General features: G+C 44.7%; 1 long non-coding RNA gene across 2 annotated transcripts; it reads left to right on the plus strand.

The window, feature by feature from the left end:
* The first annotated feature begins 2326 nt into the window (after positions 1-2326).
* On the plus strand, positions 2327-7386 carry LOC106819446. Of its 2 annotated transcripts, XR_001395428.1 has the most exons (4): positions 2327-2398; positions 3112-3260; positions 4210-4222; positions 7377-7386. It is a non-coding gene; the product is annotated as an uncharacterized LOC106819446 (long non-coding RNA). The 2 variants fall into 2 exon arrangements; XR_001395429.1 differs by lacking the exons at positions 4210-4222; positions 7377-7386 and adding an exon at positions 4022-4034.
* The last annotated feature ends 7851 nt before the right edge of the window (positions 7387-15237 follow it).

Below are 15237 nucleotides of genomic sequence, written 5' to 3' on the forward strand. Positions count from 1 at the left end.
GATGACGTCACGATGACCGGTGAGTCACGGTGACGTCCCGACCAATATCGAGTCGTGGTAACGTTACCGTGACGTAATGACAAGAAAGTGTCATGGTGACGTCACGATGACCGCTAAATCATGGTGACATCAAGGTGATCGATACAGTAACGATTACGTCACGGAAAAAGGATGAGACACAATGACGTGACGGTGACCAATGAATCATGGTGACCACAATGACGCATGAGTCGCAATGACGTCACGGTGACCGGTGACGTAACGGTGACGTTACTGTGACTGATGACGTCACGATGACCGGTGAGTCACGGTGAAATGAAGGTGATTGATACAGTAACGATTACGTCACGGAAAAAGGATGAGACACAATGACGTGACGGTGACCAATGAATCATGGTGACCACAATGACGCATGAGTCGCAATGACGTCACGGTGAACGAAGAGTAACGATGACGTCACGATGACCGGTGAATCATGGTGAAATGAAGGTGATTGATACAGTAACGATTACGTCACGGAAAAAGGATGAGACACAATGACGTGACGGTGACCAATGAATCATGGTGACCACAATGACGCATGAGTCGCAATGACGTCACGGTGAACGAAGAGTAACGATGACGTCACGATGACCGGTGAATCATGGTGAAATGAAGGTGATTGATACAGTAACGATTACGTCACGGAAAAAGGATGAGACACAATGACGTGACGGTGACCAATGAATCATGGTGACCACAATGACGCATGAGTCGCAATGACGTCACGGTGAACGAAGAGTAACGATGACGTCACAATGATCGGGAAAACGCAATGACCACTAGGTGGCAGCAGGGGTCGCATTGTCCGTAGTTACCGCGCACCGACCGATAAACACTTAAATAGAAACTTTGCTCAACACCCTTCATCAAACATTGACACAACTTACCAGACAATACACTAGCGCGCAGTAACACGGGGCGGACTACGTTGCAGCGGACAGACAGACAGACAGGTTGCACCCCAGCCTGCCTGCAGCTCTAGAACTATAGCCCTTCTTCACTCTCCACGCCTGTGGCTGAGCGAAGGGCTATAGTTCTAGAGCTAGGCTGCCCGCAACATAATATATCATTACAGTACTCATGTGTCGGCTGTTATGTGTGTTCGTTGCAGCCACGTGGGTGGGAGGAGGTTACATTAATGGAACAGCCGAGGCCGTGTTCCTGTCGGGCCTCGTCTGGGTGCAGGCGCCGTTTGGATACGCCATCAGCCTGGCGCTCGGTAAGTGTGCTGCTGAGAATAAGGTAGTATGGTTCATTAGTATGGTTTATTTAAATAATGGCTTCTCTCCTCCTTTCACGTCTCTTTCTCTCTCTCTCTCTCTCTCTCTCTCTCTCTTTCTCTCTCTCTTTCTCTCCCTTTCTCTCTCTCTCTCTCTCTCTTTCTCTATCTCTCTCTCTCCCTGCCCTCGCTTAGGAAGCCACTTTTATTCTACTGCTAGTAATATATAGTAATATATCATTTTAACAAGGTGGTTGTGTCATGTTCATTCTGTGTTTACTTCTGTTTATTTGTTTACGGAGGGTTTACCTATGGTTACCTTGGTTTACCTGAATTTACTTGTGCTTACAACATGTTTACCTGATAACCTGTGTTTATTTCTGTTTACTTGTTTACGCAAGGTTTTCCCGTGGTTACCTGGGTTTACCTAAATTCACCCGTGCTTAGGCCACGTTTACCTCTTTTCATTATGTTTACCTCTGTTTACGCGCGTGTTTACACTATATTTGTTTACCGATGTTTACGTGTGTCTCCGGTACGTGTTTACACTGTGTTTGTTTACCCGGTGTTTACATGTTTACGTGTGTCTCCGGTACGTGTTTACACTGTGTTTCTTTACCCGGTGTTTACATGTTTACGTGTGTTTTTACCACTGTTTACGCACGTGTGTTACACTGGTGTTTGTTTATCCGGCGCGTGTTTACATGTTTCAGTGGTGCCTCCAGCAACGTTCTCACATTGGTTTGTTTACCCTGGTTACATGTTAGCGTGTGCCTCCGCACGTGTTACACAGTGATGTTTACCACCCGTGGTTTACCATGTTTACAGGTGTGCGCTCCGGCACGTGCTTACACTTGTGTTTTCGTTTAACGCGCGGTGTTTACATGTTTACGTGTGCCTCGTCCGGCACGTGCTTACACTGTGTTTGTTATCGACCCGGCTGTTTACATGTTACGTGTGTGCGCAGCGCGGACTGTCTTCGCTAAGCAGATGAGAGATGCTGGCTACGTCACAATGCTGGATCCGCAACGTTATCAATAACGGCAAGGATCATGGCGGACTTGTCTCTTGCAATTCGGCCCGCATCAAATGCGGGAAAGATGTTCTGGTCGGCTGCCTCGCTAAAAGCCCCACTCCGTAGATATCCTGTGATGTGTGTTTGTGGTGTGCTGTGGTGTGTGCGTGTGTGTGTGTGTGTGTGTGGTGTGTGTGTGATGTGGTGTGGTGTGCTGTGTGTGTGTGTGTCGTGTGTTGCTGTGTGTCGTGCTGTGGATGGGTGGGAGCGTTGTGTCGCATGGGTGACGAGCGTGCTGTGGACGTCGGTGTGTATTGTTCTTTGTGACTGTCTGTCTCTCTCTCTCTCTCTATCTATCTATCTATCTATCTATCTATCTATCTATCTATCTATCTATCTGTCTATCTATCTATCTATCTATCTATCTATCTATCTATCTATCTATCTATCTCTCTATCTATCTATCCATCTATCTACCAGCCATCCATCTATCTATCTATCTATCTATCTATCTATCTATCTATCTATCTATCTATCTATCTATCTATCTATCTATCTATCTATCTATCTATCTATCTATCTATCTATCTATCTATCTATCTATCTATCCAGCTATCTATCTATCTATGTATCTATCTATCTATCTATCTATCTATCTAGCTATCTATCTCTCTATCTATCCATCTATCCATTCATCTATCCATCTATCCATCCATCCATCTATCTATCTATCTATCAATGTATCTATCTCTTGCTCACGCTCTTTCTAAACACATCCTAAGCATTCGCTACCATCACCAAAACGATTAACGGTCTTGTTACTATGACAACGCAGGTGCTACGCTGACGGTGGTACTGGACCTGGATAAGCGAATATCTATCATAGTGTCGGCGTGCATCGCCATCTTCTACACATTCTTCGGAGGTCTCTACTCCGTCGCCTACACCGACGTCGTTCAGCTCATCTGCATATTTGTCGGTCTGGTAAGTCTTCCTCTCCGTTGCCTCCCTTTTCCCTCGCTCAGTCTGCTTCTTCTGCCAGCGCCCACTCAGCTACCTTCCCTGTCGCCTGTCATCCGTCTCCCACCCCTCACCCTCAGCAAGCTATATTATGCAGTTTTATTCAGTCCGTATTACACGCTTGCAACGGTGCTCGCGCATGCGCTATATCTCCCGAAACGAATAATATTTTGCGCAGATTAAGCATTTAAACTGAAGATGGATTATCCGAGCATAGATTTCCATAATAATATTCCATCAGTAGACCTCACTTAAGATGTAGGAAGAATACCTTGCATGTAATGTCCCTATTCCATATACCAGCCAGTACACAATCTCGCTACGTTATAGTGTTAGCGCAAGTAAAAGGGCAAGTTAAAGGGCAGTATCTCACCAGAGGAGTTATATTTGATAATGAATATGCATTTAATATGGTTAGGGGGTATCTCAGCATAGATGTATGGAATTAATTTGTATCAGTGGATCTGTGCTTATAATTAGTAGAGCGCCCTAGCTTGGAGGGAGCAAAACTCCTAATTCATCCAATCCCGTCCTCCCCGTTACCTCCTTTGAAACGGTCCTCGCACATGCGCTATATCTCCCCAGAAGACGAATATTTTGCAAAGATTATGCATTTAAAATGAAGAGGAATTCTCCGAGCATAGATATTATTATATTTTACTGTGTTACAGTGGATCACTTGATGTTTTGTACTTGTATTTTGTATATTTAATACTGTGTTACAGTGGATCACGGAGTATTATTATATTTTACGCTGTATGACAGTGGATCAGTGGATCTTTTGTACTTGTATTTTGTATATTTAATACTGTGTTACAGTGGATCACGGAGTATTATTATATTTTATACTGTGTTACAGTGGATCACTTGATCTTTTCTACTTGTATTTTGTATATTTAATACTGTGTTACAGTGGATCACGGAGTGTGATTATATTTTATAATGTGTTACAGTGGATCACTTGATCTTTTGTACTTGTATTTTGTATATGTAATACTGTGTTACAGTGGATAACGGAGTATTATTATATTTTATACTGTGTTACAGTGGATCAGTTGATCTTTTGTACGTGTATTTTGTATATTTGGTACTTGTATTTATATATATTTTGGCTTGTATTTTGTATAGATGTTTTGCTCTGTGTGTCATGGATCACGTGTGCCGTAGCGCCTGCGTCCACCCCAGCAGTTCACCAGCATTCTCTGTGACCGCAGCCAGCCCACCAATCCTTGGTAGGCGGTACTCTGGAGGACAGATTCGGCAGGAGTCTGGGTTTGGACTACGCTCGTACTCCTCATCCTTTGGAGGCATCCCCTGGTGTGGCGTGGCAGTCTAGGTCTTCGCCTGGTGGATAGTTCGTCGTGGTGGATGCAGTATGGGGTGATAGGCGTGAGTGGGGTTGGAGAGCTGAGGTATTAGTGGACGGAGGTATGTGGTGAGAGGGTTGGGGATGGCGGAACGGTTGGCGAAGCCCTCGCATGGGCGGGCGGCCAGGCGTCGGGCACAGGAAGAGGAGGCATTGGGGGAGAGGCGGGATCTTGTGATGAGCGACTAGCTAGGATAAACTATGTTGTGCTAATTGCCACGCCTGAACTACGTCGCGGTGTCAACACTGGGCGCCGTCGTGCGCGCGACTACTCTCCTATACTGTTCTCTTGTCTGCGTCTCCTCGCTCGCGGCGGCCGCCTTTTTATAATCTCCTTTTAATGGCGATCAGCGTCCATCTTTCGTTTTCCTGGCAACACGACTAGCCAAGTTAGCACTCACATCATCGCTCGCCAACAGGCCGCGTCCTTGGCTGGTGTACGCAGTACTCAAACATGACCATAAGAAAATTGTACAATGTTGGAATCATTATATATATATATGCAGAGAATAATTTAATAATAAACAATGCTTCTAATTTAAACATTGCGGGCCACTGGTACATAGGCCCTATTATAAAACACTGTATCGATGAATAATAAGGGCCTGATATAAAACATGGTATATGAATAATAAGGCCTATATTAAAACACGACGCACGGCCCCCCGCGAAACGGCCGCGGGTATATGAATAATAAGGCCTATTATAACACCTGTATATGAAATGAATATAGGCGCCTACTACTAAATTACTGTACCTATGAATACATAAGCGCTTATAAACATGTACAATGAATAATAAGGCCTACTATTAAACAGCTGTATATGAATTTAATAAGGGCCCGTATATAAAAACGATGTATATTGAATATAAGGCCTATATTAAGACAACTAGTATATGAATTAATAAGGCCTTATGATAAATACTGTATATGGGTAATAATAAGGCTATATAAATACTGTACGCAAGTAATAGGCTATATAAAACTGATACGATGAATATAAGGCCTATATTTAAACACTGTCATTGAATAATAAGGATATTAAACACGCTGCTACCCATGACTAATAAGGCCTATATAAAACACGCCTTGTTACATGAATAATTAAGGGCTATGATAAACACTGTGTATGTAATATATAGGCCTATTATTAAAACACTTGTATATGAATAATATAGGCCTAATATAAATCACTGTATATGAATAAATAAGGCCTATATAAACACTGTATTATGAATATAAAGGCCGTATATAAACATACATATAATGAATAAAAGGGACTTATAAACATGTACGCATGAATAATTAAGGCCTGCATACTCAAACCTCAAGCACCCGGCCCCCCCCCCATTATATTAAACACTGTTGATGAATAATTGAAGGGCCTATCATAGAACACTGTATGATGAATAATATCGGCCCTTATAAAACATGTTATGAATAATAGCCTATTAAAACATCTGTATATGGAATGAATAAGGCACTATAGTAAACACTGTATATGAATTAATTAGGCCTAATAGTAAAATATGTACATATGAATAATAAGGCTATATAAACACTGTGATAATGAATAATAAAGTGTGCCTATATAACACTGCTATATGGTGACTTACTAAGGCATATATAAACACATGTATATTAAATAAATAATGGCTTATATAAAACCACTGTTATCATTGATAGTAAGCTACCTATAAATAAGCTGTAACATGAATAATAAGGCGGATCTATATAAACACTGCTATATGAATCAATTAAGGCTATATAAACCACCTGTTATATGGAATAATAAGGCCATATATAAACACTGTTATGAATAAAGAGGCTAATATAAACACTTTTATAATGAATATAGGCCTATATAAACACTGGTACATAAAGCTGCAACCATAATTGCTATCTTTTGCGGCCGCATGGTCTACGTTTCGCGTGTTTTTCGATCGGCAGAGGTCTGCGCGGTCCCGAGACAGGGCGCCTGTCCGTTTTATAGCTTGGCTGCTGAGCTGTTATCTTCATGAGTATACCTCATATACTCATTAGGCGCGATCATGGAAGCTTCGTACGGTGACGTGGCTCCCTAAAACACATTCTTACTATCCGTCACCGCCCTCTATATAGTATGAGATTTCCCTTCCGTATTTCATAGGCCGCCATAAGAGCTTCTAACCGTTAGCTGAAGTTGGCGCGCCTAACGACACTCTCTCATAACCATTTAGCTGCTCTCTATGACAACGTTCTCCCACCGCAGCGGTCTTCCTTCGTACACGGTATTAGTATTTTCTTGTTGCTTCGTCGTTCTTCTTCTGTCTTTTTCTTTTCTTCTTCTTTTTTCTTCGCCTTTGCATCATATAGACTTCCTATTTGCTTAACCGTCACGCATATAGACGTTGGACAGACGCGACGTCGTACGGGCCGGCGGTCGTGGCCGGATACCAGACGACGACAAGTTTTTCGCTGATTCTTCCCATCGTCATTGACAGCACCTGACGGCCGAACGGGTGGTGCCGCCTTTCGTCGGGCCTGGGCGTCGGCGTGGTCGGGACTGCCGTCATGTTCGTCTTGCCGATCTCATTCGTGTCTGAGCGACGGCGGGGGCGGGGGGTGGGGGGGGGGGGGGGGGGACCTTTCTTTTATTTTTTTTTTTATTCGCTCTTTGCTAACAACATCGTCAGAGCTCAGATCATGGAGAGCTCGCCATCGCCGGACGGAGCGTACGTGCTCAGGAACGTACGGACCGCTACCACGGAGCGGACCGGAACGCTATCGGGACAGTGACCCGCAGGCATCGCGTTAACGGAGCGAACGGACAGTCGTACGGACCGACACATCGTCCTACGACGACGCACCCACGGATGAGATGGCACGGTACATGGACGCCACCTACAGACGTACAGACGTGACGGACGCATCCCACGAAGAGAGCAAAACAGAGACAGCCCACACGGACGCGACGGCACCGGACGGCCCGATGAACAGCGGGACGGACCACCACGGGACAGATAATAATACGCAAGACGAATTACAAATATACAATAGATACACATGTACAATTCAGATAACTATGACGAGCTATAGAGGAAGCACAACAATTCAACTTGATTAATTTGCATTACTCGTCGCACCTATGTTCTCACGGATCACGTTGATACGCTGAACTAACCATCACGTCATGTAGTTTCCCGAGCGCTCACCGCAGGGCGTGGCGCTTCGTCGTGGACGGCTCCGCGGCGTGGTATCGTCGTTGTCGGCGTCCTCGCCATGGCTCGTCGGACTCTCCACTCGCGAATCCATACCTACGGCGTCCTTATCTGGTTACCTTCGTGTTCGACCTCGTTCTAGCGTACTTCTCTTTGCCTAAGCCTGCTGTCGTTCGCACTCTACGTTCGCTGCAGCGCGGAACACGCTCTATACGGTTCCGTCGTCGCCTAGCATCGATCGCTGCCTGTATCCTGCGCTTCCGTCGCGGCTGGGGAGCCGCCTGGATCGGGCTGCACCTGCCGTCCATCTACCCTCGACCATAGCAACGAACGGCCATGCATGGTCAGCTGTTTCCGTTCGAGACGCGTTGGCGAATGTTGGCAAGATTGAGCAGAGTTGTTGCCAGGGCTCAGCGCTGCCGCATTATCTGTTCACGGAATTGCCGCAAGGTGGCGCTGAAAGTGCCGGACCGGTGTTAACAGATAGCGTACGGCAGAGAGGTGCCGGAACGATGAAGTGAACCTTCCCGGGAGGATAACCCCGGTGTTGCATGAGCGCGGTGGACAGCGCCATCTGTGTCGTGGAAACGAAGAGATGAAATTCAACGGCGGAGCATAAGAAATCTGTCTTGTATCGCCAGGAGGAGTGAGGTGGAGAGAGAGAGACGAGAGAAAGAGAAGGAGGCATACTCGCTGATTAGCAAAGATGACCCACGAGCCTGGTAGCTGGGCACCGGGGCAGGGGAGAGAGGTTTCCTCCAGCTGGGTCATTAGACCTGAGATTATTATACCATATTTGTATAGGCTCTTAAGTATTGAATACCACGTTGATGTTACGCGACACAATTATGAAGCGGTTTGTGATTTAGGTCGGATCGGCGGATCTCTCTCGATCCGATTTGATTTCCGTTGATTGAATGCTCTTAGTTTTAGGTCAGGATATTGATTCGATCCCTCGAACCCGATCCTTCTAGCGAAGCGGATTGTTGGAACGGGCATCTACATATGGCGGCCTGCGCACCTCAGCCATATACAGCTTGTTCCTTTGTTATGACCATCCCGTTGAGACAAGGTCACAAAGCGAAACGTGAGAAGTGAACGTTGAAGTTTTGCGTTGTGTTTGATCGGTCAGGATTATATGATCGTCATTCAGGACGGTTGTCCCAAACAACGCGCCCATACGAGTGGGAGATTTCAAGTTAGTTTATTGATCCTGCCTTATCAGGATATTCCAGCGTAGACTGGCTGAAGAAGTTAACGGTCTCATAGGGTGAAGCGTGAGTCAGTAGCATCGCGGCAAGCTACCTGCTAGTCAAGTCGTAGACGATGACCGCTTTAATATAGATGCTGTTTATATTGGGTGAAACGCGGGCGTGTTAATGTTATGCGCAATGGTAATGTATGATGTTCTCGGTTGATGTTATATAACCTGTATTTATAATCATTGCCATAATAAACGTGTTCGCATTTTTTATATAATGTTATATTAAATATTATTTAATATATATATGTATATAGTAGTATATAAGTATATTATATATATTGTTTTATTAACATATTCAGATATATATTCTTTTATATATTAGAGATAATTAATTTAAATTATAGGAAATTAGTTATTATGGTAATTAAATCACGCCATCGGACAATGATCACGTGCTAGCGACTGCAATCACGTGTCTTAAAATGAGATTTTAAACGAATGATTTAGAGCCTTTCTCCTATATGGCTACGGAATTTCAAATGTGGCATGACTCCAGGAGCTGAGATATCACTCTCTGAAATGAGCCCCTCAAAACACAGAAATCAATGCAAATTAATGTTTGCTCCATGCGGTTAAGCGCAGTGTTAGAACGAGGGTTAGGGTGAAATGCAACCAACAAAGTTAAGATATTTTGATACTGTTAGTGTTAGGAGACAGGAGTGCCACAAAAGAGTGAAACGAGGATAAAATCTCATTTCTGGTACAAAATGTGTGTAAAATGAGTGTATTTTAATGTAGATATGTAAATAACATGTACATATGTACACGGATATCAGACATGTTTACCTAAAATATATGTTTAAATGTCATGTGAACATGCATGTGTCTAAAAACCATGCTAGAGGACTTGCATAACTGATTTTCATTAACATAAAACTCAATTATTCGATTTCTTTGGCAGAACAGCTCTCCTTACCATGCGCTATTAAGGTGTTGAACAACAGTAGCGGGCGTCCATAGGCGGCAGGCCTGAATAAGCATCGAACAGGAATTAATTAAAAATACTCACACTGTTACTGCGCTTACACAAGATACACTTTATTCATGTTAAATAACTACTAGTCAGGTGGCTTAGGCCCAGATTTGAGAAGGATGGGGACATGCCGGATAAAAGCACCAAACTTTTTCCATATACTATCCAGTGCCTTAGGTTTCAATTTTTGATAGGAGCCACTTCAGCAAGATAGAGGAAGGCGGCCATCTTGGATTCCAAGATGGCCGCTATGGATAAACCTGTAAATGTCAATATCTCGGCTTCTTTGCCACTCAGGAGGGCAAACTTGGTGTCTAAACATATTCTGGGGTGAGGAATGCATTAAACTATTTAGCGCATCGAGAGATAAATATTTGCATCAAAATTGGAATCCAAGATGGCCGCCTTTCTCTATCTTGTTGAAGTGGCTCCTATCAAAAATTGAAAGTTAAACTTGTGGTGATGGATAGCACATGGAAAAAGTTTGACGCTTTTATCCGGAATGTCCCCATCATTTTGTTTAGCCACCTGACTAGTGAGCGTTCTCACTCGTATAATAAAGTCACATCACGGTGCAGCTGTGTTTTGGCGAGCATGCAGAGTCCGCAAACACGTCGTTTTACACCTGTGGTAGATCAAGTTGCGACAATAGTTTAACGTATATATATCGAAGGTTCTATGCTTATGCAGGAAGGGATTTCGCCCGATATACTGTGTCTAGTCTGACTTTGCATTTTTACATCCTCCGAAGCAGCATCGTGAGCTAAGACGTTGGAGCTGCCCCATTCATCGTTCCCTGCTGTGCGACGACTGCCGCTGACAGTTCGCGGCTTTGCTCTCACCAGCTGTAGGCTGGGGACGGGTTGTGGTGCACGTATTCGGTGCTGCTTGCACGAGGAGTCTTGCAAAATGAGATTGGTAATGAAAATGCCTGCTCCTCTTTAAGTAGGGTTTGATGTTAGGCAGTTGTCACGAGTATTAATGTTATTTATGTTTGTCGTACACATGTACGTTGTCGGTTATTACGTAAAGCGGTTTTGCGGTGCGGCTAAATAACAAAGATTTAGGATATCAAGTGGCGCCATCGATGGGCAAATAGCAGCGTACAAAAGACCACTGGTTAGTGGTAGCGTATGGTAGAAAGTCTAGCTAGCACGGTGGACAATATGTTTCATGACACGGACTTCGTCGCGTGCATAGTCAGGTAGCGTCACGTGTACGTCAGTGTGCTATCCACCATCCATAAGACCAACTCACGCAACGTCACCATCGCATGTAGGGGGGGGGGGGGGGGGGGGGGGGGGGGGGGGGTGCATAATAGGCACATCCATGAATGTATCAAAACCCAATACACGCTGATGCCGCCTCGTACGCCGACGGCCTGTTTAACTTGTCTGAGGTAGTTGTTGCGAATGCATTCTGGTTGTTTTTTTTTTTTTTATTTTATTTATCTTATCAATTTAACTATTTTTCCGCAATTAAACGCAAAGTTTTACATGATTTATTACAGATGTTTTACTTCTTTTTTTTAAAATAAATTTAATTTATTAAGTGCTTATAATTAATTATTAGGTTAGGGTTGGAAGGGTTAGGGTTGTGATTATGCATCATTGCTATGATATACGGAAAGTTCTGATGCATGCGCATACGCACCAGCTACATGAATCAGCGGCTGTATGCGTTACATGCATTCAACATCGGAGTAGCGAGTTCGTGGCATGACGTAACCTGACGTCACGGAAATCACGTCAGTGTTATTGAAACATATCCCGCAAGCCAGACGCACGCAGCCGACCCACGCGCTGCAGCGCGAAAACGCCACGTAGCGGCCGCAATACAAACCAGACCTGCACGATCAAGAACACTTTCTCGAGGCCCTTTAGGGTATAAGGCTACAAACGGTCCGGAAAGCAAACAAAAGCCCGACGTTTGTCAATAGCACGAGCGTTTGACTACGTCACGTAGCTCGTGATTGACTCCAAATGCACCAGAAGGATTTTGACGCTAATGGGCGAGGCGCGTCGCTAGTGCCTCAAAAACGGAGTTTAAACGTTTTCCAGTCGAGACACGCCCACGGACAAGTGCCTATCACCGCGCGCGCGCTCTAGCCATAGCCAGCGTCGGTTGCTGGGGAATTCCGTGTCATTTTATTCCTTACCGGCTACTCGAAACCCGGCCAGGCCGACTATGCTATGGCCGTAGCAACGGCCCCACGTGGCCCACGTGTGTTCTTACCTGTACCGCACGGTATTGAACACACTAGTCTATCGAGTCGAAGCCATCTAAACAGATCCACATACAGGTTTCGACACGGATTCACTGCAAGCCGTAAACGGTTTCCGTCGCAGACCCGCCCGCGAACGTACAATATCACCGAAACGTGCTCGTGACCGCGCGGCGCTTCCTAGCATAGGCCGAGCTCGTGTCTGGGGAAATTTGCGTAGTCATTATTCCTTACCTGTACGTCAACACCGGCATACCGTCGACTATGTGCTATGGCGCCGTTAGCAACGTGTTGTTCTCTACGATGTACGACGTTTGAAACATAGTCTAAGCATCGAAGCCATTCTCAGAATTCACGCAATAACAGGTTTCGACACGGGATTCACTGCAAGCCTGACAAGGCGACGGCAATGGACGTTTCTATACCCGCCCGGGGTTGACTCGTCCCCCACACTCTCGTTCTCCGCTTCACACGTGTGCCGCTGCGTCATATGCACGCCTGGTATGCCATAGCAGAACGCTGCCCAGCATCGAGTCCTAAGCAGCATCATGCCGTCCGATAGATGGCGCCACTAGTCTATCAAAATCGATCGGTGCGGGCTGTTCCAAGGGACGGTACGAGGCAGCAGCGCACGACGAAAATGCTCGCGCATGGCGCAGATGACGCGCCCAGCCACAAAAATCGGAGACTGTTCGCTGGGAGCTATGCATCGCGTGGCCGGCCTACTGGATTGTGGCGAACGGATGCATAGCTCCGCGCCTCATACTTTAGTAGCACGTGCGGTTCATCTAGTATCCGGTTCTCTCTTTCGGACGTATAGCGGCGCCATGATGCCGCAGGCGCGCCGAGATACACACTTTGTGTCTTTCCAATTCACAGCCTGCTGGCCGAACTGTCGTTGCATATATTTTTAAGGCAGGACCCATAGCAGCCACGAAAGCGCCGATCTCAGAACCTTAGGGCATTTGCTGAGCCTAGAACGGTTTCCTAGGATAGAGTTTGCCACAAAAACGAAAAATAACACGACTGTGTTTGCGCACTGCGGGCTACGTCTTTCTGTGCTCATTTTCGCATCTACCGTAATCGGAATGAACCCCGCCCTTCTTCGTGATGGACACCTGAATGGGACGTCAACGACGTGCCCGTTACTTGCCGTGTAGGTGGTTGGCCGAACTGTTTGCTTTTTGTAATAAGCATGCCGCTCCATGGAGAAAAAAAAAGACCATTTCGCTCGAACAGGAACATTTTCTGCATTGTTCACATGCCGCTGTCGCGAAGTGCAACGAGTGCGTCATTCATTGAACAATTCAATAAAACAAGCCACAATTTCGGATCTAATTCTTACATGCTCACAGCGTATCTCTTGGATGTCTTATACGTTAAATATGGGGATTTGCATAAAATAGCGTTTTTATATGTGATTTACCGACGGATTTTAGTATAGAAACTATATGTATTTTTACTGACTTTTTCCGTACTTCGCTTAAAGTTTTCATCTGCTTTCAATGCCTTTCGGTAGGTTTATTGCGTGATATTATTTTGCGGCAGCACTCATCTTTGAAAATCCTCCAACATTTTTACTTCTCCTTTACGTTAGTAGAGTCATTGTTCACTGTTTATTCAGGAAGGAAGGTGTAAAACTGTGCCTTCGTATATTTCACTTGCTTCTATAGTATGATTTAGATATTTTCGCCTCTTCTGCCCATAATTATATTATCCCTTCATCATGAACTTGTACATTTTCGTTCGACTCTTATCAATATCGTTATAAACCTCCATATCATTAATTAATCTCCTAGATATGAATATTTGGTGGCATTGTTTTATTCACTTGGTTGCCTATTGATATCTCCTTCTCTGATCCTTTCTTTGTTTGTGAATTGTATACACATTGTATTTTTTTGTGCATATTAAATTCTAATCTTTTGATTCAGCACTATCTGGAGAATGACTGAGCGATTTTGTTATGCTTTTATAATCTCAATTCCTAGAATAATCGTCATATATAATCATAATTGTCATCTCTAAAACTACGAGCATCCGCATGACCGGTGTGGAGACGTGCGCTGGACTGGAATTGGTCGCCGTCCTCACCTGCGGATCAGCGCTCATCCTATTGAACATCCGCGGCTCGCGTGCGCATTAGTCCCGACGGAACTGCGCGTCTCATCCGCGTGACAGCGCTTAGCGATTCACAGCAAAGCTTGTGCCACGCAATCTTGTATCATGTCTCTCTGATGACTGCTGAGTACAGCCCAATAAATTCGACAGTCAGGAGTGTTGAATGGGAATTTCTGACAAGGCAGCGTCCATCAGCACGGTTATTTTGTAGATTCAGTTTCGTCCAGGAAATTTAGTAAATTAGATAAAGTTGTATTTGCAATAATCTTTTGAGAAATGAAGGATTGTGTCACCCATTAAATGTTTGCATTATGTAAATAAAGTTTTTTGAAAAATATCAATCGGAAGGTGTTATGGTTCATTGTATTTCTAACTGCAGAACATGTAGTATAGTCCGAGTTAGTATATCGTTCTTGAACAGTGTGTGTTCAACAAATTGAAAGCATTGCTGCCGAAATAGTTTATTAATTTAACACACACGCACAAACACAACACGCACACACACACACACACACACACACACACACACGCGGCCCGCGCAAATACACACACACACACAACACACCCCGCACAGCACACGACAGCAAAGCAGCACACACAGCGCGCACAGATACTTCAGGAGACAAGAAGACAGTTGCTTATCGGTGCTTCTGTATGATGTTACGCAAATGAATGTATTGTTTGTTACATGCTAACCACGTAATCCACGTAACTTTTTACATGCCGATAATGCCGGACACACTATTAATTCGCCCAGCGCATGAGGATACATGCTATTTTCCTGGTTTAAGA

This window comes from Priapulus caudatus, unplaced genomic scaffold (assembly GCF_000485595.1).
Source record: "Priapulus caudatus unplaced genomic scaffold, Priapulus_caudatus-5.0.1 Scaffold3456, whole genome shotgun sequence".
NCBI classification, from domain to species: domain Eukaryota; kingdom Metazoa; phylum Priapulida; class Priapulimorpha; order Priapulimorphida; family Priapulidae; genus Priapulus; species Priapulus caudatus.